This window comes from Mus caroli, unplaced genomic scaffold (assembly GCF_978045245.1).
Source record: "Mus caroli unplaced genomic scaffold, Mus_caroli_1 scaffold_10, whole genome shotgun sequence".
Classification (NCBI taxonomy): domain Eukaryota; kingdom Metazoa; phylum Chordata; class Mammalia; order Rodentia; family Muridae; genus Mus; species Mus caroli.
The window spans coordinates 32,167,466-32,191,643 of NW_028227265.1; the positions used below are offsets into that span (position 1 = coordinate 32,167,466).

General features: G+C 38.6%; 1 pseudogene; it reads right to left on the reverse strand.

Annotated features, from left to right (window-relative positions):
• Window positions 1–19,247: 19,247 nt before the first annotated feature.
• Window positions 19,248–23,187, reverse strand: LOC110300889 (cytochrome c, somatic pseudogene; annotated as a pseudogene).
• Between the last annotated feature and the right edge of the window lie 991 nt (window positions 23,188–24,178).

Sequence of the window (24,178 nt, forward strand, 5' to 3'; positions counted from 1 at the left end):
TCCTGAAGACATCCAAAACACCATCAGATCCTTCTACCAAAGGCTATACTCAACAAAACTGGAGAACCTGGATGAAATGGAGAGGTTCCTAGACAGATACCAGGTACCAAAGTTGAATCAAGATCAGGTTAATGATCTAAACAGCCCTATATCCCCCAAAGAAATAGAAGCAGTCATTAATAGTCTCCCAACCAAAAAAAGCCCAGGACCAGATGGGTTTAGTGCAGAGTTCTACCAGACCTTCAAAGAAGATCTAATCCCAATTCTTCACAAACTATTCCACAAAATAGAAACAGAAGGTACTCTACCCAACTCATTCTATGAAGCCACAATTACTCTGATACCTAAACCACAAAAAGACCCAACAAAGATAGAAAACTTCAGACCAATATCCCTTATGAATATTGATGCAAAAATCCTCAATAAAGTTCTTGCTAACCGAATCCAAGAACACATCAAAACAATCATCCATACAGACCAAGTAGGTTTCATCCCAGGGATGCAGGGATGGTTCAATAAAAGGAAATCCATCAACGTAATCCAGTATATAAACAAACTCAAAGACAAAAACCACATGGTCATCTCCTTAGATTCGGAAAAAGCATTTGACAAGATCCAACACCCATTCATGATAAAAGTCTTGGAAAGATCAGGAATTCAAGGCCCATACCTAAACATGATAAAAGCAATCTACAGCAAACCAGTAGCCAACATCAAAGTAAATGGTGAGAAGCTTGAAGCAATCCCTCTAAAATCAGGGACTAGACAAGGCTGTCCACTTTCTCCATACCTATTCAACATTGTACTTGAAGTCCTAGCCAGAGCAATTCGACAACAAAAGGAGATCAAAGGGATACAAATTGGAAAAGATGAAGTCAAAATATCACTCTTTGCAGATGATATGATAGTATATATAAGTGACCCTAAAAATTCCACCAGAGAACTCCTAAGCCTGATAAACAGCTTCGGTGAAGTAGCTGGATATAAAATTAACTCAAACAAATCAATGGCCTTTCTCTACACAAAGAATAAACAGGCTGAGAAAGAAATTAGGGAAACAACACCCTTCTCAATAGTCACAAATAATATAAAATATCTTGGCGTGACTCTAACTAAGGAAGTGAAAGATCTGTATGATAAAAACTTCAAGTCTCTGAAGAAAGAAATTCTAGAAGATCTCAGAAGATGGAAAGATCTCCCATGCTCATGGATTGGCAGGATCAACATTGTAAAAATGGCTATCTTGCCAAAAGCAATCTACAGATTCAATGCAATCCCCATCAAAATTCCAAATCAATTCTTCAACGAATTAGAAAGTGCAATCTGCAAATTCATCTGGAATAACAAAAAACCTAGGATAGCAAAAACTCTTCTCAAGGATAAAAGAACCTCTGGTGGAATCACCATGCCGGACCTAAAGCTCTACTACAGAGCAATTGTGATAAAAACTGCATGGTACTGGTATAGTGACAGACAAATAGACCAATGGAATAGAATTGAAGACCCAGAAATGAACCCACACACCTATGGTCACTTGATCTTCGACAAGGGAGCTAAAAACATCCAGTGGAAGAAAGACAGCATTTTCAACAAATGGTGCTGGCACAACTGGTTGTTAACATGTAGAAGAATGCGAATCGATCCATTCCTACCTCCTTGTACTAAGGTCAAGTCTAAGTGGATCAAGGAACTTCACATAAAACCAGAGACACTGAAACTTATAGAGGAGAAAGTGGGGAAAAGCCTTGAAGATATGGGCACAGGGGAAAAATTCCTGAATAGAACAGTAATGGCTTGTGCTGTAAGATCGAGAATTGACAAGTGGGACCTCATGAAACTACAAAGCTTCTGCAAGGCTAAAGACACCATCAATAAGACAAAAAAACCACCAACAGATTGGAAAAGGATCTTCACCTATCCTAAATCAGATAAGGGACTAATATCCAATATATATAAAGAACTCAAGAAGGTGGACTCCAGAAAGTCAAATAACCCCATTAAAAAATGGGGCTCAGAACTGAACAAAGAATTCTCACCTGAGGAATACCGAATGGCAGAGAAGCACCTGAAAAAATGTTCAACATCCTTAATCATCAGGGAAATGCAAATCAAAACAACCCTGAGATTCCACCTCACACCAGTCAGAATGGCTAAGATCAAAAATTCAGGTGACAGCAGTTGCTGGCGAGGATGTGGAGAAAGAGGAACACTCCTCCATTGTTGGTGGGATTGCAAGCTTGTACAACCACTCTGGAAATCAGTCTGGCGGTTCCTCAGAAAATTGGACATAGTACTACCGGAGGATCCAGCAATACCACTCCTGGGCATATATCCAGAAGATGTCCCAACCGGTAAAAAGGACACATGTTCCACTATGTTCATAGCAGCCCTATTTATAATAGCCAGAAGCTGGAAAGAACCCAGATGTCCCTCAACAGAGGAATGGATACAGAAATTATGGTACATTTACACAATGGAGTACTACTCAGCTATTAAAAAGAATGAATTTATGAAATTCCTAGCCAAATGGATGGACCTGGAGGGCATCATCTTGAATGAAGTAACACAATCACAAAAGAACTCACACAATATGTATTCACTGATAAGTGGATATTAGCCCAAAACTTAGGATACCCAAGATTTAAGATACAATTTGCTAAACGCATGAAACTCAAGAAGAATGAAGACCAAAGTGTGGACACTGTGCACCTTCTTAGAATTGGGAACAAAACACCCAGGGAAGGAGTTACAGAGACAAAGTTCGTAGCGGAAATGAAAGGATGGACCATTTAGAGACTGCCGTATCCAGGGATCCATTCCATAATCAACTTCTAAACGCTGACACCATTGCATACACTAGCAAGATTTTGCTGAAAGGTCCCAAATATAACTGTCTCTTGTGAGATCATGCTGGGGCCTAGCAAACCCAGGAGTGGATGTTCACAGTCAGCTATTGGATGTATCACAGGGCTCCCAATGGAGAAGCTAGAGAAAGTACCCAAGGAGCTAAAGGGATCTGCAACCCTATTGTTGGAACAACATGATGTACTAACCAGAACCCCGGAGCTCTTGTCTCTAGCTGCATATGTATCGAAAGATGGCCTAGTCAGCCATCAATGGAAAGAGAGGCCCATTGGACTCGCAAACTTTATATGCCCCAATATAGGGGAATGCCAGGGCCAAATGAATGGGAATGGGTGGGTAGGGAAGTGGGGGGCGCTATGGGGGACTTTTGGGATAGCATTGGAAACGTAATTGAGGAAAATATGTAATAAAAATATTAAAAAAAAAAAAAAAAAGAAAATGCTGTCTTTCTTCCACTGGATGTTTTTAGCTCCCTTGTCGAAGATCAAGTGACCATAGGTGTGTGGGTTCATTTCTGGGTCTTCAATTCTATTCCATTGGTCTATTTGTCTGTCACTATACCAGTACCATGCAGTTTTTTATCACAATTGCTCTGTAGTAGAGCTTTAGGTCCAGCATGGTGATTCCACCAGAGGTTCTTTTATCCTTGAGAAGAGTTTTTGCTATCCTAGGTTTTTTGTTATTCCAGATGAATTTGCAGATTGCACTTTCTAATTCGTTGAAGAATTGAGTTGGAATTTTGATGGGGATTGCATTGAATCTGTAGATTGCTTTTGGCAAGATAGCCATTTTTACAACGTTGATCCTGCCAATCCATGAGCATGGGAGATCTTTCCATCTTCTGAGATCTTCTAGAATTTCTTTCTTCAGAGACTTGAAGTTTTTATTATACAGATCTTTCACTTCCTTAGTTAGAGTCACGCCAAGATATTTTATATTATTTGTGACTATTGAGAAGGGTGTTGTTTCCCTAATTTCTTTCTCAGCCTGTTTATTCTTTGTGTAGAGAAAGGCCATTGATTTGTTTGAGTTAATTTTATATCCAGCTACTTCACCGAAGCTGTTTATCAGGCTTAGGAGTTCTCTGGTGGAATTTTTAGGGTCACTTATATATACTATCATATCATCTGCAAAAAGTGATATTTTGGCTTCATCTTTTCCAATTTGTATCCCTTTGATCTCCTTTTGTTGTCGAATTGCTCTAGCTAGGACTTCAAGTACAATGTTGAATAGGTATGGAGAAAGTGGACAGCCTTGTCTAGTCCCTGATTTTAGAGGGATTGCTTCAAGCTTCTCACCATTTACTTTGATGTTGGCTACTGGTTTGCTGTAGATTGCTTTTATCATGTTTAGGTATGGGCCTTGAATTCCTGATCTTTCCAAGACTTTTATCATGAATGGGTGTTGGATCTTGTCAAATGCTTTTTCCGAATCTAAGGAGATGACCATGTGGTTTTTGTCTTTGAGTTTGTTTATATACTGGATTACGTTGATGGATTTCCTTTTATTGAACCATCCCTGCATCCCTGGGATGAAACCTACTTGGTCTGTATGGATGATTGTTTTGATGTGTTCTTGGATTCGGTTAGCAAGAACTTTATTGAGGATTTTTGCATCAATATTCATAAGGGATATTGGTCTGAAGTTTTCTATCTTTGTTGGGTCTTTTTGTGGTTTAGGTATCAGAGTAATTGTGGCTTCATAGAATGAGTTGGGTAGAGTACCTTCTGTTTCTATTTTGTGGAATAGTTTGTGAAGAATTGGGATTAGATCTTCTTTGAAGGTCTGGTAGAACTCTGCACTAAACCCATCTGGTCCTGGGCTTTTTTTGGTTGGGAGACTATTAATGACTGCTTCTATTTCTTTGGGGGATATAGGGCTGTTTAGATCATTAACCTGATCTTGATTCAACTTTGGTACCTGGTATCTGTCTAGGAACCTCTCCATTTCATCCAGGTTCTCCAGTTTTGTTGAGTATAGCCTTTGGTAGAAGGATCTGATGGTGTTTTGGATGTCTTCAGGATCTGTTGTTATGTCTCCTTTTTCATTTCTGATTTAGTTAATTAGGATGCTTTCCCTGTGCCCTCTAGTGAATCTGGCTAAGGGTTTATCTATCTTGTTGATTTTCTCAAAGAACCAGCTCCTTGATTGGTTGATTCTTTGAATAGTTTTTCTTGTTTCCACTTGGTTGATTTCACCCCTGAGTTTGATTATTTCCTGCCGTCTACTCCTCTTGGGTGAATTTGCTTCCTTTTGTTCTAGTGCTTTTAGGTGTGTTGTCAAGCTGCTAATGTGTGCTCTCTCTAGTTTCCTTTTGGAGGCACTCAGAGCTATGAGTTTTCCTCTTAGACATGCTTTCATTGAGTCCCATAAGTTTGGGTATGTTGTGGCTTCATTTTCATTGAACTCTAAAAAGTCCTTAATTTCTTTCTTTATTCCTTCCTTGACCAAGGTATCATTGAGAAGAGTGTTGTTCAGTTTCCACGTGAAGGTTGGCTTTCTATTATTTATTTTGTTATTGTAGATCAGCTTTAGTCCATGGTGATCTGATAGGATGCATGGGACAATTTCAATATTTTTGTATCTGTTGAGGCCTGTTTTGTGACCAATTATGTGCTCAATTTTGGAGAAGGTACCATGAGGTGCTGAGAAGAAGGTATATCCTTTTGTTTTAGGGTAGAATGTTCTGTAGATATCTGCCAGATCCATTTGATTCATAATTTCTCTCAGTTTCTCTGTGTCCCTGTTTAGTTTCTGTTTCCATGATCTGTCCATTGGTGAAAGTGGTGTGTTGAAGTCTCCCACTATTATTGTATGAGGTGCAATGTGTGCTTTGAGATTTACTAAAGTTTCTTTAATGAATGTGGCTGCCTTTGTATTTGGAGCATAGATATTCAGGATTGATAGTTCCTCTTGGAGGATTTTACCTTTGATGAGTATGAAGTGTCCCTCCCTGTCTTTTTTAATGACTTTGGGTTGGAAGTCAATCTTATCAGATATTAGAATGGCTACTCCAGCTTGTTTCTTCATACCATTTGCTTGGAAAATTGTTTTCCAGCCTTTCTTTCTGAGGTAGTGTCTATCTTTTTCTCTGAGATGAGTTTCCTGTAAGCAGCAAAATGTTGGGTCTTGTTTGTGTAGCCAGTTTGTTAGTCTATGTCTTTTTATCGGGGAGTTGAGTCCATTGATATTAAGAGATATTAAGGAAAAGTAATTGTTGTTTCCTGTTATTTTTGTTGTTAAAGTTGGCATTCTGTTCTTGTGGCTGTCTTCTTTTAGGTTTGTTGAGGGATTACCTTCTTGTTGTTTCTAGGGCGTGGTTCCTGTCCTTGTATTGGTTTTTTTCTGTTATTATCCTTTGAAGGGCTGGATTCGTGGAGAGATAATGTGTGAATTTGGTTTTGTCGTGGAATACTTTGGTTTCTCCATCTATGTTAATTGAGAGTTTGGCTGGGTATAGTAGCCTGGGCTGGAATTTGTGTTCTTTTAGTGTCTGTATAACATCTGTCCAGGATCTTCTGGCTTTCATATTCTCTGGTGAAAAATCTGGTGTAATTCTGATAGGCTTGCCTTTATATGTTACTTGGCCTTTTTCTCTTACTGCTTTTAGTATTCTATCTTTATTTAGTGCATTTGTTGTTCTGATTATTATGTGTCGGGAGGTATTTCTTTTCTGGTCCAGCCTATTTGGAGTTCTGTAGGCTTCTTGTATGTTCATGGGCATCTCTTTCTTTAGATTTGGGAAGTTTTCTTCTATAATTTTGTTGAAGATGTTTGCTGGTCCTTTGAGTTGAAAATGTTCATTCTCATCCACTCCTATTATCCGTAGGTTTGGTCTTCTCATTGTGTCCTGTATTTCCTGGATGTTTTGAGTTAGGATCTTTTTGCATTTTACATTTTCCTTGATTGTTGTGCCGATGTTCTCTATGGAATCTTCTGCACCTGAGATTCTCTCTTCCATCTCTTGTATTCTGTTGCTGATGCTGGTATCTATGGCTCCAGATTTCTTTCCTAGGGTTTTTTATCTCCAGTGTTGCCTCATTTTGGGTTTTCTTTATTGTGTCTACTTCCCTTTTTAGGTCTAGTATGGTTTTGTTCATTTCCATCATCTGTTTGGATGTGTTTTCCTGTTTTTCATTAAGGACTTCTACCTGTTTGATTATGTTATCCTGTTTTTCTTTAAGGATTTGTAACTCTTTAGTAGTGTTCTCCTGCAATTCTTTAAGGGATTTTTGTGCTTCCTCTTTAATGTCTTCTACCTGTTTACCAGTGTTCCTTTGTATTTCTTTAAGTGTGTTATTAAAGTCCTTGTTGAAGTCCTCTACCATCATCAGGAGATATGCTTTTAGATCCGTGTCTAGCTTTTCCGGTGTGTTGGGGTGCCCTGGACTGGGCGAAGTGGGAGTGCTGGGTTCTGATGATGGTGAGTGGTCTTGGTTTCTGTTAGTAAGATTATTACGTTTACCTTTCGCCATCTGGTAATCTCTGGGGTTAGTTGTTGTTGTTGTCACTGTTTAAAGATTGGAGCAGAAGCTGTGTTCCACTGACCAGCAGTCTCAAAATCCTGTCGCGGGGGTCGTGGGTAGCTGGCGGTACCCTGGTGCTGGTCCAGCCGGAAGAGGCCTGTGGTCCTACTCAGGCCGGTTTTCTGCTTTCCTAACTAATGCAGTCTCTGGTCCCGCGTGCAATTGGATTGGAGCAGAAGCTGTGTTCCACTCTCCAGAAGTCTTAAGATCCTTTGGCGGGTGTTGTGGGTAGCTGGCGAGTGTCAGCCGACCCTGCGCCCTAGCTACCCCAGTGCTTTTCTGACCGGAAGAGGCTTGTGGCCCTATGTAGGCCGGATTTCTGCCTCCCCAACGAAAGCAGTCTCAGGTCCCGCGTGATTGGACTGGAGCAGAAGCTGTGTTCCACTCACCAGCAGTCTCAAAATCCTGTGGCGGGGGTCGTGGGTAGCTGGCGGGTGTCAGGCGACCCTGCGCTCTAGCTACCCCTGTGCTGATCTGGCCGGATGAGGCCTGTGGCCCTACTCAGGATGGTTTCTGCTTCCCTAACTAATGCAGTCTCAGGTCCCGTGCAATTGGATTGGAGCAGAAGCTGTGTTCCACTCACCAGAAGTCTTAAGATCCTGTGGCGGGTGTTGTGGGTAACTGGCGAGTGTCAGCCGACCCTGAGCCCTAGCTACCCCGGTGCTTTTCTGACCGGAAGAGGCTTGTGGCCCTATGTAGGCCGGATTTCTCCCTCCCCAACCAAAGCAGTCTCAGTTCCCGTGTAATTGGACTGGAGCAGAAGCTGTGTTCCACTCACCAGCAGTCTCAAAATCCTGTGGCGGGGGTCATGGGTAGCTGGCGGGTGTCAGGCGGCCCTGCGCTCTAGCTACCCTGGTGCTGATCTGGCCGGATGAGGCCTGTGGCCCTACTCAGGCCGGTTTCTGCTTCCCTAACTCTCTTTCTTTCTTTCTTTCTTTCTTTCTTTCTTTCTTTCTTTCTTTCTTTCTTTCTTTCTTTCTTCCCTTCCCTTCCCTTCCTTCCTTCCTCCCTTTCTTCTTTTCCTTCCTTCCTTCCTTCCTTTCTTTCCTTTCCTCCCTCCCTCCCCCTCTCTTTCCTTTCTTTCTTTCTTTCTTTTTCTTTCTTTCTTTCTTTCTTTCTTTCTTTCTTTCTTTCTTTCTTTCTTTCTTCTTTCTTTCTTTCTTTCTTTCTTTCTTTCTTTCTTTCCTTCTTTTGTTCATTCTCTCTCTATTTTTTTTGTTGTTAGTGATGGTATTGAGAGCCCAGGGTCTAGCAGATGCTGAACAACTGTTCTCTTCTCAAGCTTCAGCCCTGCTTTTATTTAAAGACAGGAACATTCTAAGAAGTCAAGATTGGTTTTGAATTCATTCTTTAGCTCAGGAAATTTGATCTCATCATCCTCTTGCTTTAGGGTTCTCTGTACCATTTATAAAGTCTGTGACAAGGCCTATCCTTTTCCTGTTAAATATATTTATTTTTTTCTTGTGGAGATATTTTAATAATCATAGAAATGCTTTATCCAAATAAAGTTCAAAGATTTCTGGAGTCTGAATCAATTATATTTTACTACTAGCTATAGCATTTTTCCTCAAACTTAAATCACATACTATAATTTTCTAGATTGATATATTTTGAATGTAAATGCTTAGATCTTTCCAATTTTTTTCTTGGAGAAAAAAATTCCTTGAAATATTTTCCTTCTCTATAATGAAGCATCAAGAAGGAAACTTAAAGGAAGGGCAGAGTCTCATAGGTTGAAGACAAATCCTCAACACTGAGCAACAAAAAATCCCCAGAATATTCAAAAAGTAGAAGAGGGCAATTGGTCCATACAGTTGTCGGTTATAAAACATCTAAAATTCCCTAGGCTATTTTATTCATTTTCCCACAATGAATACACAGATTACAATGTCATACTGCAGAGCCAAACTATTCAAATCTTATTATGCTTGATTTCAAAATATGTTTAAGAAGTCCACCATACCCCTATTATCCAATATCTTTCCTAGTTTCTATCCTTAATTCACAACAGACAATTTATAACAGGCTAGTATTCCTATAGAAAGGGTCTACTCACATGTTTCGGTTGCTCCTTATCTCCTGCATTCCCTTCTATGTGGTAAGACCCTAAGGAAGACCATCATGTTTAATAAATAAAAAGTCAGGTTGCATAATTAGAAACACAGTATACCTATGCTGAACATTAAAAACTTGCTCTTGTTTATGCCCATTTTGCCCAGTGAGGTTTCATTGCTGCTGTGAGGCAGGCATTTGGACAGACATATTTGCACCAAAGGACTCATTTGTATTCCATTGCCACAGACTATTGCAACAGGCTATATTCCTGATTAGAACAATTAATAGTTTTTATCACCAGGTGAGAGATAGTTTAATAATTTATTGGAATCTCTCTATTAACATATGGAATTCTCACAAAACAAGCTTTGAGTTCTTATTGCTCTGGTGGTAACACTAAGAATATTGATTTTCATAGAAAGAATCCCAGTAACATTTTAGTGAAGATTTTTTGTTTGCTTGTTGTTTTGTTTTTGTTTTTGTTGTTGTTTTTTTTTTTTTTTGAAACACTCAGACACACACGATGGAAGCATTCAAAGTTTCAGTCCATTGTCCAAGGTTACACTCGTCGGAAAATGCAGATCAGAAATCACAAATGCCATCTGCTCACCATTTTCCCTGCGCTGCCAAGTTTTAATGGGAAAAGGGTTACTCCCTGTGCCCCCCATCCAGATATCTGTTCTCTTTACTCAACATTTGTTAAGAGGGCATCATATTCTTAGGACACACAGTTCACAAACTACAGTTTTTACCCTTATGCACTGAATGTGATGCAGTTGACTTTGTACTCATTAGTTTTCTTATAATGAAAATTGATTAGAAATCAATGAAGCAGCGGGGATGGGTATTGTGTTTAGAGTAGCTCTCTGAAATCCAATCATAATGGCTCACATTGTCTAACCCAATAACCATTCTCATTCATATTACACCACCCCTCCACCTGCTGGAAACTCATCTAAAGAGGAATGTGAAAAAAATGAGGAAATAATCAGGATAACTCCACAATCATAATTAATGCTGAGAAGTCAAGTGCTAAAATAATGGTGTTTGGAAACAATTCAGTGCAAAAGTACAAACTAAAATGTTCATTTGCCAACTTCAGAAATTTGACTCACTTTAATATCACTGTAAACTTTCAATCTACAAAATATATAATTATTCCTATTCACTTAATTCTGCATGACTCCCCCAAAAAGAAATTAATGATGATGCATTTCTTACTAGAAGGTATCTCGAGTAGGATTATTTGAAACCATCAGAATGGAGCTTTTAAACTGAATACTGATGTGTCTCCCAAAAAAGCAAGAGAGAGAAGAAGATATATAGAAGGTCTCTGTGTCATTTACCATGTAGTTTCACTTGGCTACATTAAGCATCACTATCAGGAAACTACCATCACATAGGACTTTTGCCTTCAGACCAGAGATATGAGACCAAGGGAAACCTTATTAATACTTTATTCAGATGGTGGCTCTCTGTTATTAGTGACAATAACAACAAAAACAAGGCAGTGCAAGTGATGGTTGTATTCTTTCTCTAAGTACAGACTTCTTTATAGGAGAACTACAGAGGAAGCAAGAGATTATACAAATCAAACTCCTCAGGAGCAAAAAACAGATATGTCTAGAGTTCAACTAAACTTCATGCTGACATAGAAAAATGTGTGTTTGATATGAAAAGGGATGATCACATCCTTTGTGCACACAGTCAGACTTTACATCTATGGCTTCAGCTAATTATTTACCAAAAATACTGTCTTCTGGAGAAAAGCAGCATTTGTGCTGAATAGGTGGAATCTATTTTTCTTCCTAGTTTTCTAACTCTTGCAGCTCAGTAGCTAATGATATAGGTTTCATTACACATTGTAAGTGACCCAGAGGAGAGTTAAAACCTATGTGCATAGGTGATATACAAATACTCAGACACCTTATGAAATATAGTGTCTGTAGCTTTAGAAATCCACAGAGGGTCAAAATCCCCAGCTGAATCATGTGTGTGTGTGTGTGTGTGTGTGTGTGTACATGTGTATGTATACAATCAAGAGTGAGTATTTCCAAGAAGTTGTGCCTAAAAATAGGATGAATGGGAGAATGAAGTGGCTTTCTTTATGGAACAGGTCTGTCTTATAGATGCTGTTGCTAGCCCTTTAGTGTGATTCTGCATAACTTTGCCTATCACATGATAATATTAAGTGGTATCAAATGTAATCCACATACGTCATTTTACATTAATTCTTGACAAAACTCTTCCAGTTTGCTGGTATTTTGAGGACTCCGTCTTTTTATGTGAGTTCTCACTGGTCTCTACACCAGACTCAGCCTCTGACTTGGGTCGGCTTTGTCTCTACTGCTCAAGGGTCTATCTACTCTTTTCCTCTTGGACAGCAGCAAATATTTGTTTCTGTACATTGCCAAGAATATATGGTATTTGTACTTCTATCAACTGGTTTATTTCCCTTAATATCCCCAAGTTTCATCGATTTTGATGCAAAACAAAACAAAAAACAGACTTTCATCTTTTGTACCCAAATAATACTCAATTGAGATTATTGTCCAGTCATTGATGGGCACAGTGCTGGTGTGAATTATTCTGCAACAAATGGGAGAGTTCCGCCATTTAGAACTTCCTTTTATCTATGCTCCGCCTCTTGACATCTACTTTACAAGGCTACTACTCTCAGCTGTGGTGGAACTGCTCAGTTTCCCTACAGTGGCTGCATTATTTTCATTCCCAGGATGACCTACAAGAATTTCCCTTTCTCCACACCCTCATCACTCTTTGCTATTTCTGGTCTTTTTTTTTTTTTCTTTTATTTTGACAAAATTGATTCAAGCAATTTTTTTATTTGCATTTGCTTAATGTAATTAGTTAAACTGAACATTTTAAAACACTCAATTTAATATAGGTCTACTTTTCAGGAATATCTATTTAGATTATATGTTCTTCTTTTATGAGAGAAATTTGTTTATTCTGCTGTATGTAAATATTCACTCAGCAGTATGGACAAATTCTTGAGGTTAATTGGTTAATTTCATTCCTTTTTATTTTTTTCTAGGTATTTACTTTATTTACATTTCAAATGCTACCCCCTTTCCTAGTTTCCCCTCCAAAAATCCCCTATCCCCCTTCCCCCTCCCCCTGCTCCCCAACCCACTCACTCCCATTCCTGGTCCTGGCATTTCCCTATACTGGGACATAGAGCCTTCACAGGACCAAGGGCCTCTCCTCCCATTGATGAGCGACTAGGCCATCATCTGCTACATATATAGCTAGAGCCACAAGTTCCACCATGTGTTTTCTTTGATTGGTGGTATAGTTCCAAGGAGCTCTGGGGGTACTGGTTAGTTTATATTGATGTTCCTCCTATGGGGCTTCAGACCTCTTCAGCTCCCTGGGTACTTTCTCTGGCTCCTTCATTGGGGACCCTGTGCTCTGTCCAATGGATGACTGTGAGCATTTACTTCAGTATTTGTCAGGAACTGGCAGAGCCTCACAAGAGACAGCTATATCAGGTTCCTGTCAGCAGGCTCTTGTTGGCATCTGCAATAGTGTCTGGGTTTGGTGGTTGTTTATGGGATGGATCCCCAAGTAGGGCAGTCTCTGGATTGTTGTTCCTTCAGGCTCTGCTCTGAACTTTGTTTCTGTAACTCCTACCATGGGTATATTGTTCCCCATAGATTATACATTCTTGACTTATAATTGAATTGCTATTACTCTATTGCTGTTGATTTTCTTATATATTTTGACAGTTAACCCATGTCAAAAGGATACTTTACAAATCTCATGAATAAAGCAAAGATTCCCTATATATGCTTAATTACATGTAACATGAACACATAAACAACAAACCCAAAAATGACTATTCAAATAAATGCTTAAGAAGTATTTCATAAAATTGTACCGCCCTTTCATGATGCTCACCAACTTGCCTATGAAGAAACTTACTCTAGCTCCAGAAAGGCTATATGTTCAGACCTATTAAAAACAATAGCAAAAATAAAACGAACAAACACCCAAATAAAGAAAGTAAACAAAAAAGAGCAGGTATAAGTCAAAGATATTCACTGTACCCTTTTTAATTCAACACATCGGGAATATTAGCAAAAGCATTCATGTAAGAGAAAGAAACACAGTGATTCTAAATTAGAAAGGAAGAAGTCCAATTATCACAGTTTGCAGATGACTTGATTTTTTTTTTTTTTTTTTTTTTTTTTTTTTGGTTTTTCGAGACAGGGTTTCTCTGTGTAGCCCTGGCTGTCCTGGCACTCACTTTGTAGACCAGGCTGGCCTCGAACTCAGAAATCCGCCTGCCTCTGCCTCCCGAGTGCTGGGATTAAAGGCGTGCGCCACCACGCCCGGCTTTTGATTTTTATATATAGCATTTACTAAAAGTTCCAACAAAGAACAATTAAAGACAAGGAATGAATTCAATGATAGACACAAAATCTACAGCTATAACCAACTTTTTGATGAAAAGATACATCAAAGAAACCACAGTGCCATTCATAATCATATCAGTAATATGTAGGAATAAAACCTTAGCCAGAAAGGTTCTTTAAAAATAAAAATTACTGAAAAGATATTCACATTGATATTTGGCTAAAATTAATAGTGTAAAAATCCGTGTACTTTCAAAATTCACTCAGGGATTCAGTGAAACCTGTTTCAAAATGCCGATGATATTCTTCACAGAGATAAAAATAATAATAAAATTCATATGGGGTTACAAAAGACTGAGTAATAGAAAACAATCCTGAGAACAAACAGCAAAGTGGGATGCTCATAATATTAGAGTGTTAAACATTTGATAAAACTGCAGTAAAAAAGAAAAAACACAGTGCTTGGTTTTACACACAAAACACACACACACACACACACATACACAGACACAGACACACAGGGGGAGAGAGAGAGAGAGAGAGACAGAGACAGAGACAGAGACAGAGACAGAGACAGAGACAGACAGACAGACAGACAGACAGAAACACAGAAAGAGACACACAGAAAGAAAGAACATGATAGATAAACCTGAAATTAATCCATGTGTGTATAGAAAACTGATGCCCAAGAAAAGAACCACCAAGGAAATGTGTTAGAGAATGAGCAATCATTTCACAAAGTGGTACTTTAAAATGTTGATATTCAAATTCAGAAGAATACATTTAGATGACTGTTTTTTTTTCTTTTTTTGGATCCAAAATAAAATCAATATTGAACAAAGATGCACATTCAATACCTGGAACTATGAAATTGCTAGAAAAATTTAGGACATGGAATTCAAAAATTTCTATAAGCACTTCTTTATTTTTGTAAGCTGCAGAAAGCAAAAATTAGAAAAGTTGGGTATATAAAACTAGGAAGCATCTAAATAGCAAAAGAAATGATTGAAAGAGTAAAGATATGTGCCTACTTACTGCAACATGAGGGCATGTGGAGTTCCAATGTAACTTAGTAGCTCTCAGGACTAATGGAAGAGTCTAGGTATTTGAAAACACGTTAATGAAGGACTCCCATGTAAAGATAAGAGAATTCAAGGGTTCAATCCTACACAAAGAGCTAAAGGCAACTAGGAATGCTAAGAACAGGAGAGATCATCTGCCCCAGGGAAGAACACACCAAATTAGATCTCCAGTACCAAATGGTCATCTATAAAAACATACATACAAGTAATATTATGCAGACTGAGATCATTATATGTAGGACTATATATGTATACATTACATGTATACATGTAATAATAATGAAAAAAAGCTATGGATTTGAAAGAACTAGCAGGATTATATGAGTTCAGAGGGTGGAAAGAGAAGGAAGAAATTACAGAATTATATTATAAATAGAAAAACTAAGAGAAATAATTTTTAAAAATAAAAAATAAGTAAGAGAAAAAGTTAAAAATTTGATTTTAAGCCTGAAGCTGAGTTGGGGTATCTGTGTGAGAATCTCAGTCATGCCATGTAGCTCAGACAGAAGCAGAAGTTTTATCCCTTTACTTATCCCACAACAGTATGCTCCCTGGAAGAGAAACAGGAAGTGTGATGTTTGTCCTTTTGTTATCGTTGGTCGCATTTCCAATGCTGAGGAACTATATTATACAATTGATGTATTCAGGTAATTGAGAATAAAGGATGATAAACTCAGCTTGCACCTGTGGTCCTTAACGCTATACTCCACCTCTCCCCCAGCTATACACCAGTACTGTTAGCTATTTACTTTCCTGTATTTTCTGTCCTGCAGAGGCTTGGGACAAGTCGCATTGAAAGCTTATGCTCTTTACTTTCTATCAAGCTTGGCTCCGTGACCTAGGTATATTCCATGGGGTAGTAAGATCAGGTGTAGTGAGTGTCATTCTTTCTTTCTTTCTTTTTTTTTTTTTATTAATCATTCCATTCATTTACATCTCAAATGATATTCCAGTTCCAAGTTACCTTTCCACAACGCTCCCCATCCCATATCTGCCTCTCTGCCCTCCCCTTTACCTCTATGAGGGTGCTCCCCCACCCACCCATCCTCTCCCACACCACCACTCCTGAATCCTCCTACACTGGGGCATCAAACTTCCACAGGACCAAGGACCTCCCCTCCCACTGATGTCAGACAAAGCATCTTCAGCTACACATGTATTTGAAACCATGAATCCCTCCCTGTACACTTCTTGATTGATCGTTTAGTCCCTGGAAGCATAAAGTGATCTGGCCAGCTGACATTGTTCTTATGGGGTTGCAGTCTCCCTCCTCTCTTCCAGTCCTTCTGCCAGCTCCTCCAGAGGAGTGCCCCCGCTCAGTCTGATGGTTGGCTCCAAGCATCCACATCTGCATTGGTCAGTTGTTGGCAGAACCAGCCAAGGAACACTGGGTTCCTGTCAGCAAGCACCTCTTGCCAACAGCACAATGTCAGAACTTTGGTGTCTACAGACAGGATGGATCCCCAGGTGGGGTGGTTCCCGGATGGCCCTTCCTTCATTCTCTGCTCCACTTTTTGTCACTCTTTCCTTTGGACAGGAACATTTCTGGGTTAAAAAAAAAATTGAGATAGGTGGGTAGCCCCATCCCTCCACTAGGGGCTGTGCCTATTTATCGGAGGTGGTCTCTACAGGTTTTTTCTCCCCTTTACTGCTCATTCTGTTAAAGTCAACCCGGTTGGGTCCTGGGAGCCCCTTGCTTCCCTGGCGTCTGGTACCCTCCAGTGGCTACCCTAACTTCCTCATCCCCTACTGCTACATATTTTTATTAGATTCTCTGACCCTCTGTATCTCTCTCCTGTCGCCTCCATTACCTGATATTGCTCCCTTATTTCTTCTCCCTTCTCTCTCCCCTCCCTTCACCTCCCAAGATCATCCTGTTCCCCCCTCAATGCAGGACTGAAGTATCCACACCCTAGTTTTCCTCCTTATATGATCATCTGAATTTGGGTGAAAGTTTTGGTTTACATTTAATGACTTCAAGAGGGTAACCTTTGAAGGTTTGACTCTTGGTCAAACATCCAATGCACTGATGTACCTGGAAAGCTTGGGACAGTGTAGTTTCAATTCTGCAAGTCTAGAGTTGGAGTCAAGGGTTCTTTTCTGTTGCATTTGCCTTCCAGATAAAGTCAATCTCCTTATTCTCTAGAAGTGTATTTTGACTAGCAAGACTTTATAAGACTGTCCCCTTCTGATTTCTTCTTGTGTCAATTTCCTTCTGTCCCAAGGGTTGTGACATTAAGATTGGTAGTTATGTGTTCTGCCACATTTCTTGTACTTCCCCACATCGTACACAGGAGTATTGGAACATTCTTTTTGAAAGAAAAGTCCACTTTCCTCAATTACCCGATATACTTATGGATGGCTCATAGTAGGAATTTAATGTCATGATTTAATGTCTCTGTTTTATAATTTGGTGGTGAATATGGAGATTTGTCTTAAATTCTGCTACATAATGTATTCATGGAACAGTGTGTAGGTGTCTATGTAGGTGTATGTGCATATGTGTGTATACGAGTATGCATACAATTCTCTGAAAGGTCAAGTGACTTGGTACATAACAGTGCAAAGATTAGTCGAGACTTTAAAACGAAGTGACTCCTCTCGTTTTCCTATGACATTCAATATAGTAGCACAGAAAACTGATACAGGGTTGAAGGAGGCAGTTTCATAATTGAATTGCTTAATTTAGAAAGAACCTGACATTTTCCCTAGGCGTAGGAAACAAACAGCAGCAAGTCACACCAGTTGGCATCAGACCAGCAATTTGGGAAACAATATGACATTCCAGAAAGTAGTCATTATAAAACTTCCATACAATACTCAAAAATAGCTGAACTGCAGCATATGCCATCTAAGGGAAGTCCTTTTCCTTCAAAGTATATGTTTAATTAATGTTAACACTTGGGAAGTTTGAAAATGCTAAACTTTTTAAAAAGCATATGCATGTACTCAGTAAACTTAGGTATTCAGATCTGTTTCAACTACAGGCATCAGTGAGTGGAAATGAGCAGAATCTATTTAGCACTCTTTACTAGAGTTTTATTATATATATGTCATCTGGATGGGAGTTGCATTTCATATGGTTTTCATGAGTTCAAATCTCATCTTTATCATAGGCTCACTAACTATAGGCAACCACAACTCCTTTGCAGAAAGTATTTTTAAAACATAGCATATTGCAAGACACCTTTAACAATAAAGTGTAGGCTAAAACTGAGACATTTTATCAATACATAATATGCATGAGATGTTATATGAAAATTATAAGAAAATTATAGCAAAAAATACCACACAAGGAAACTTTTATGCTGTCATATACATCCTGGTTGGTACTAGATTCTGCTTCTTGCTTTACTTTTTATAGATAAGGTGACAATGAGAAACCATTGCAGAATTAGTGTTGTTTTACTGTCTTTACCCAATTATTTCACTCATTTTTCTTAATATATTCATTTTAATATTTCTATTACATGCCAACTTTACTTCAATCAGGACCACCCAAAATATTCATGATCTGTGAAAAACTCAAAAGCCACAATTTGTGAATTCTCTTTGCATGTGAGACACAATGTTCCTGGATAAGTGTGGCTACAATCCCTTGCCAAAAAAGCCTCTCATTATATCAGATAGAAACCATAACTGGACACAATGTAGATATCAACACATTGGGAGTAGCTAAGCTCTAACAGATACATCAGTATCACAGCTCCTGCATCTATGGCTCAGGAAATATTGCCTATAAGGCACAGAAGTGTTCTAAGAACCAAATCTAAGGTAGTGTGCAGTAAACGGTTTTTCCTAGGAATGGCTACATGAACAATATCAATACACATGCTAGTGTGGATGAGTGTGCATTTTACTGTATCCCATACTAGACATTGAATTATAAAAAAGTAATAACTACTGAGAGAAGAATTAACCTCTCCTAGCGATGAGCCCCATTATTGGTTGTTTGAATACAGACTAGTCTGCCTGAAACCATATACACACACAAATAACAAAAATGAAAGCATATATATATATGTATATGTATATGTGTATATATATATGTATATATATATATATATATATATAAAACAAAAGTATGTGTGTATGTAATAATACTAATCAAAAAGGAAAATGGTCATTATCTTGAGATTGGGAGGGACAGTTGAGACCTTTAGGGGAAGGTGACTGGAAGTAGGGAGAGGTATTATAATTCTATTTCAATGAAGACATATTTTTTAAAATCCAAGAAACTTTTTATTTATAATAAGGCAGTGGGTACTATTATTATTATTATTATTATTATTATTATTATTAGTAGTAGTAGTAGTAGTAGTAGTAGTAGTAGTACCCTTTTAAAGATAAGCTATGAGGTCTGCTTTTTTTCCCTTTTTTTTTTTTTATCTCAGCAAAGATCATTTAAGCCCCAGGGACATCTGTTTTGGGATTCAGCAAATAATCTCAGTATATCCTCTTCCCAGGTGATGCCTTTGTTCTTGTTGGCATCTGTGTAGGTGAATCCAGCAGCCTGACCTGTCATTCACCCAAGTAGACTGTGGAGATTTGGTCCAGTCTTATGTTTGCTTACCTTTCCCACAGTGTAGCAACTGGCACGCTTCTGAACAAAACTCTTCTTGCCTTTCTCAAAAGCATCCCCTTTTAACTCTTTATCCACAGGCCAAAACTTGGGAAGTTACTTCTCAAAGTTGGGTTCAGGACTCTATATTCTGCTTTTTTGTGTGTGTTTTTGTTTTTGTTTTTAAGCAGCAAAAAAGGGACGAATGTTCAGATAGTTTTTATTTGTTCTACATATTTCTTTCCTATCTTATGCAACCCTCCTGCTGCTACTATTCCACAGTAGAATGGTTTGCTTGGGAATGGTTTGCAGTGAACCTACTCTGACTGGTAGATTCTTATCACCTAAAGTGTATGGTTTACTTGACTGATCCCTCCTGGATTTGTATGTTGTGTACATTTTAATCAAGTTAACATATATGATTTTCTTTTGTTGCTGTTTAACTTGACACAAACTAAGGTCATCTAGAAGGATAAACCTTAGAAGAAGGAACCTCATGGAATATTGCCCCTATTAAATAACTCTGTGGACATGTCTTTAGGGTGTTTTAATTAGTGTGGTTAATGTAGGAGGGCACAGCCCACTATGAATGCTGTACTCCTGGGCAAGAGACCCTGGGCTATAGAAGAGAAGAAAGCAAGCTGACTAAGCCAAAAGGAACAAATCAGTAATCAGGGTTGAAGAATTTTTATTTTTTTTATTTTTTTTCTTTTACTTTGCTATAAGCACTTAATGTTCTCTACTAACTCTTTCTGGATGAATCATTTCTCATTGGTAATGTGAATAATATCCCACCGTTTGAATGTTCAAGTGTGTATATTCATGTACTGTAGGACATGTAGCTTGCTTCCACGTTTGGCAATTTCAAACGATGCTTCTAAAAATACTCTCATTGCATATTTTTCTGGGACATAATTTCAATTTGTTTGGAGAAATGCTACTAAGGTCTGTAAGATCTTAATCACACAAAGTATGTTTAGTTTTTTGAGACTGTCTTCTATATTTCTCTTGCTGATATCCTCATCTGTATCTACTTGTATCATGGTTTTGACTGTGGCCATCCTAACAGTGAGTAGTGGGAACTCTATCATTTATATGAAAAGTATTAATAGCTGATAGTATAGAACTTTGTCTCATGTGGTCAATTATAATTTATGTAATCTTATTACATTAGATTTATCTTTACATTTTATATCTATTCTTTTATCTGGGTTTTTTTTTGAGCATTCATTCTATTTTTAAGAAAAGCTTAAGATAACTACATAATGTAAATGAGAAGAAGGGGGATAGAGAGAATGAGGGGTCACAAAGCAATAGGGGGAGGAAGAAAGAGAGAGAGAGAGAGAGCGAGAGAGAGCAAGAGAGAGCACCCTGGGTACTAGAAAAAGTATAACTAGGTTCTGACTAGCATCTAAAAGACACAGAAGATAAAAAACAAAAACATTTTGAGTGAGAACTCAGCTGAGCCATTACTCACTTATAGTGACTTATAGGAATGGTATCTGGGAGCAGAAATTCAAGGAAGTATTGCATTAAAGGGCTAATTATTATTCCTATCTCTCTACCATGGCTTAAGAACCTGTATTTCAGTTAGATACTTTGCTTTTCTTTTGTTAAGTTTTAAGTGTTCATTGTAGAGTAGCTATATTATACCCTTATCAGAAGATAACTGTTTTGAAAATGGTTATCTCTGGTAGTTCTTATTCTTTTGACAGTGTTCTTGTACAAAGAATAGATTCTTAAATTTTAATGATTTTGTTTTGTTTTGTTTTGTTTTGTTTTAGTAGAAGATGTCTATCTTAGTTAGAGGTTTCATTGCTGGGAAGAGACACCATGATCAAGACAACTTTTATGAAGGACAGCATTTAATTGGAGCTGGCTTACAGGTGCAGTCCATATCATCAATGCAGGAAGCATGACAGTGTTCAGGCAGACACTGTTCGGGGAAAGGAGCCAAGAGTTCTATATCTTGACCCAAAGGCAGTCAGAAGAAGACTGACTTCCATGCAGCTAGTGGGAGGGTCTCAAAGCTCAACCCGACAGTGACACTCTTCCTCCAACAAGGCCACACCTACTCTAACAAAACAACACCTCCTAATAGAATATTTACTCCCTGTGCCAAGTATATTCAAACTACCACGTCGTCTTTGGTGCAATATGTAAAATCTGTAAAATCTCAGGATCTCAAACAAAGTTTTCTATATTTTCCCTTGTTATTTTCTAAGAGTTTAATAGTTTTCTTTATTTCACTTGTAGGTCAGTGGGCTACTCTTAGTTAACTCATGCAATGGGTGACAAGTCTGTGTTTTAGTCAATGTGATGTTCACTTTTTCTGAGGCCATTTGCTCTTTTTTTTTTTTTCCTCCAGTTTTAGAGCAAGTAAACATAGTTTTAGAAAGTAACATAGGCAGCAACTTGGACTCATAGACACTTTCTTAGGACAAAATAAAAACAATATTTTCCCCTTCTAAGAAAAGTAACATGGCATTGAGTACAGTAGCAATTATTTCACTCATTAAGGACATTTTGAATACAGATGAGGAACATTCAGAAGCAGAAGTGGTATGAAGGAAAGAAATCTCAGATGAATGGGTTAGGATAACGCCATCAATGACAACAGCTATTCTACTGCCCACTGTCTGATCTGTGTTTTAATTCTGTGTGTGTGTGAGAGAGAGAGGGGGGGGAGAGGGAGAGGGGGAGGAAGAGGAAGGGGAAGAGGGAGGAGGAGGGGGAGGGGGAGGGGGAGGGGGAGGGGGAGGGGGAGAGGGAGAGAGAGGTTGAATAGATGTATTTTAGTGACAACCTCAAGTGAAGTTCTTTAGGCACCATCTACCTTAGCTTTGGGGACAGTTTATCACTGGCTTGGAACTTGTCAAGTAGAGTAGACTTGCTAGTGATCCTTGAAAATCCTCCTGTTTCTGCCTGTGCAGTTTTGGGGATTGCAAATGCATGTCCTCATGTTTACAGGTAAATTACTTTATTGAGAGTAAATATCACTTTTATTTCCTCAGATAGACAGATAAGATGAGAGCTCTACCCAATCTGTTTGACTACATGGCTTGGGCTCAGTCCGGAGTATTTCTTTTCTTTCTTCTAATGATCCCTATGGAATCTTTTAGCTCCTGTATGATCTAATTTTCCAAGCTGACTGATTCAATCGAGCTTTGCTCAGCTTCACACTGGATTGATCTGCTTGGCCTCACACTGACTTTTGCAATATGTTTTAATCTTCTCACTCTTTCTAAGTCTCTGCCTCATTCTGTCTTCACTTGTGTCTAGCTTGGTCTCTTTTCCTCCTATCTTTGTAAAATGGTCCCTCTACAACTGCCACTCCTTCTCTCCCTGTGCTGCTCATAAGTACCATCTTCTTTCTGTGCTACTATCGTGAGAGTTGGGTGTATCCTATCTCTGATTCATTCTATCTAATCTTTCTCTGATTCATTACATTGTCTGCCTCTCAATTAGATATCACTTTCAAACATGGTTACTTCGTTCTACAAACTAAACTTACCTTCACTGTTAGGGATTAAAGGTATATAGTAAGTGTGTGTCTGCCTCCCAACCAGATCACATAGACCTAGGTCTTTGGATGTGATACCTTGACAGAGAAGTCTCAGATTAAAGATCCTCTACAAATGAGCTCTAGTCACTATATTTTTTTAATAAATCCATTGTAAACTCAAATTACCTGAAACATCTTCATTGAAGCAGATCATTGTTGCATCTGCCATAGAAAACCATTTATTTGGTGGTAACCTGATCAACCTACTCCTCTGGATTCTAATATTTACATTCTATGGACCGAGGATTGTAACCACCATCCCTTCCAAGAAGACTAATAATGTACATTACACATAGTACAAAGTTAGAAATGTCGAAAATAAGCAAAATATACACGTAACTTAACACAGTACTGTAGAGTAGGGATAATCTTTTATTTCTTAGGTGTATACAGCAAGGGAAGAATTCTTTATAACTGAACAAGTATTCTTATGACAAAGTCATGAGGAAAGGCAAGCAGGTGTGAGCAGGAGAAGCTGAAGAGGTATGTGGTATCCCATGCAATCTCATCACCCCAATTCCACTGCAAGTTTGAAACCATGAGTGCTTCATAGACTCCATTTACCTTAATTATGGAACGAATGTTATACAAGTTTCCTTAGCTTCAGTCATCAGCTGTAGAAAAGGACATTCAGACACTGACTATTCGTGAGTGATTTCCAAGGCAATTCTCTGCAGACGCCAAAGGGTGTGAAATACAGACTATAAAGTGTGCACAGTACAACAGGTCACGGGTGCATCCACCCTCCAGAAAACCCTGCAACACCAACAGCTCCTACAATAAAGTGTATGACAATTCTGAGCATCAGTCACTTCTGTTGTTGAGCTCATTTCATGTAGATACCACTTCTCCATGTTCCTGCATGGTAACAATTAAGGCAGGAATTTGTAAAAGAAAGCTTGCAGGGAGAAATCCCTTTACTACTTCTGTGTACCTTGAACGGAGGCTTACTGTTCTCCTTTCCTTCTAATTTAAACACCCTCATTGTGAGCTGTCATTTTAACATGTCTAATGGAATTTAAGATGAAACAGAGCAGCCTAAGGTACTAGGAAGCAGGTTCACCCTGGAGGCAGTAATGGCTAGAAACGCCTTAGCAGATCATTTGAGTGTTAAACATCTCTTCCTCCCTGCCATTACTACATGG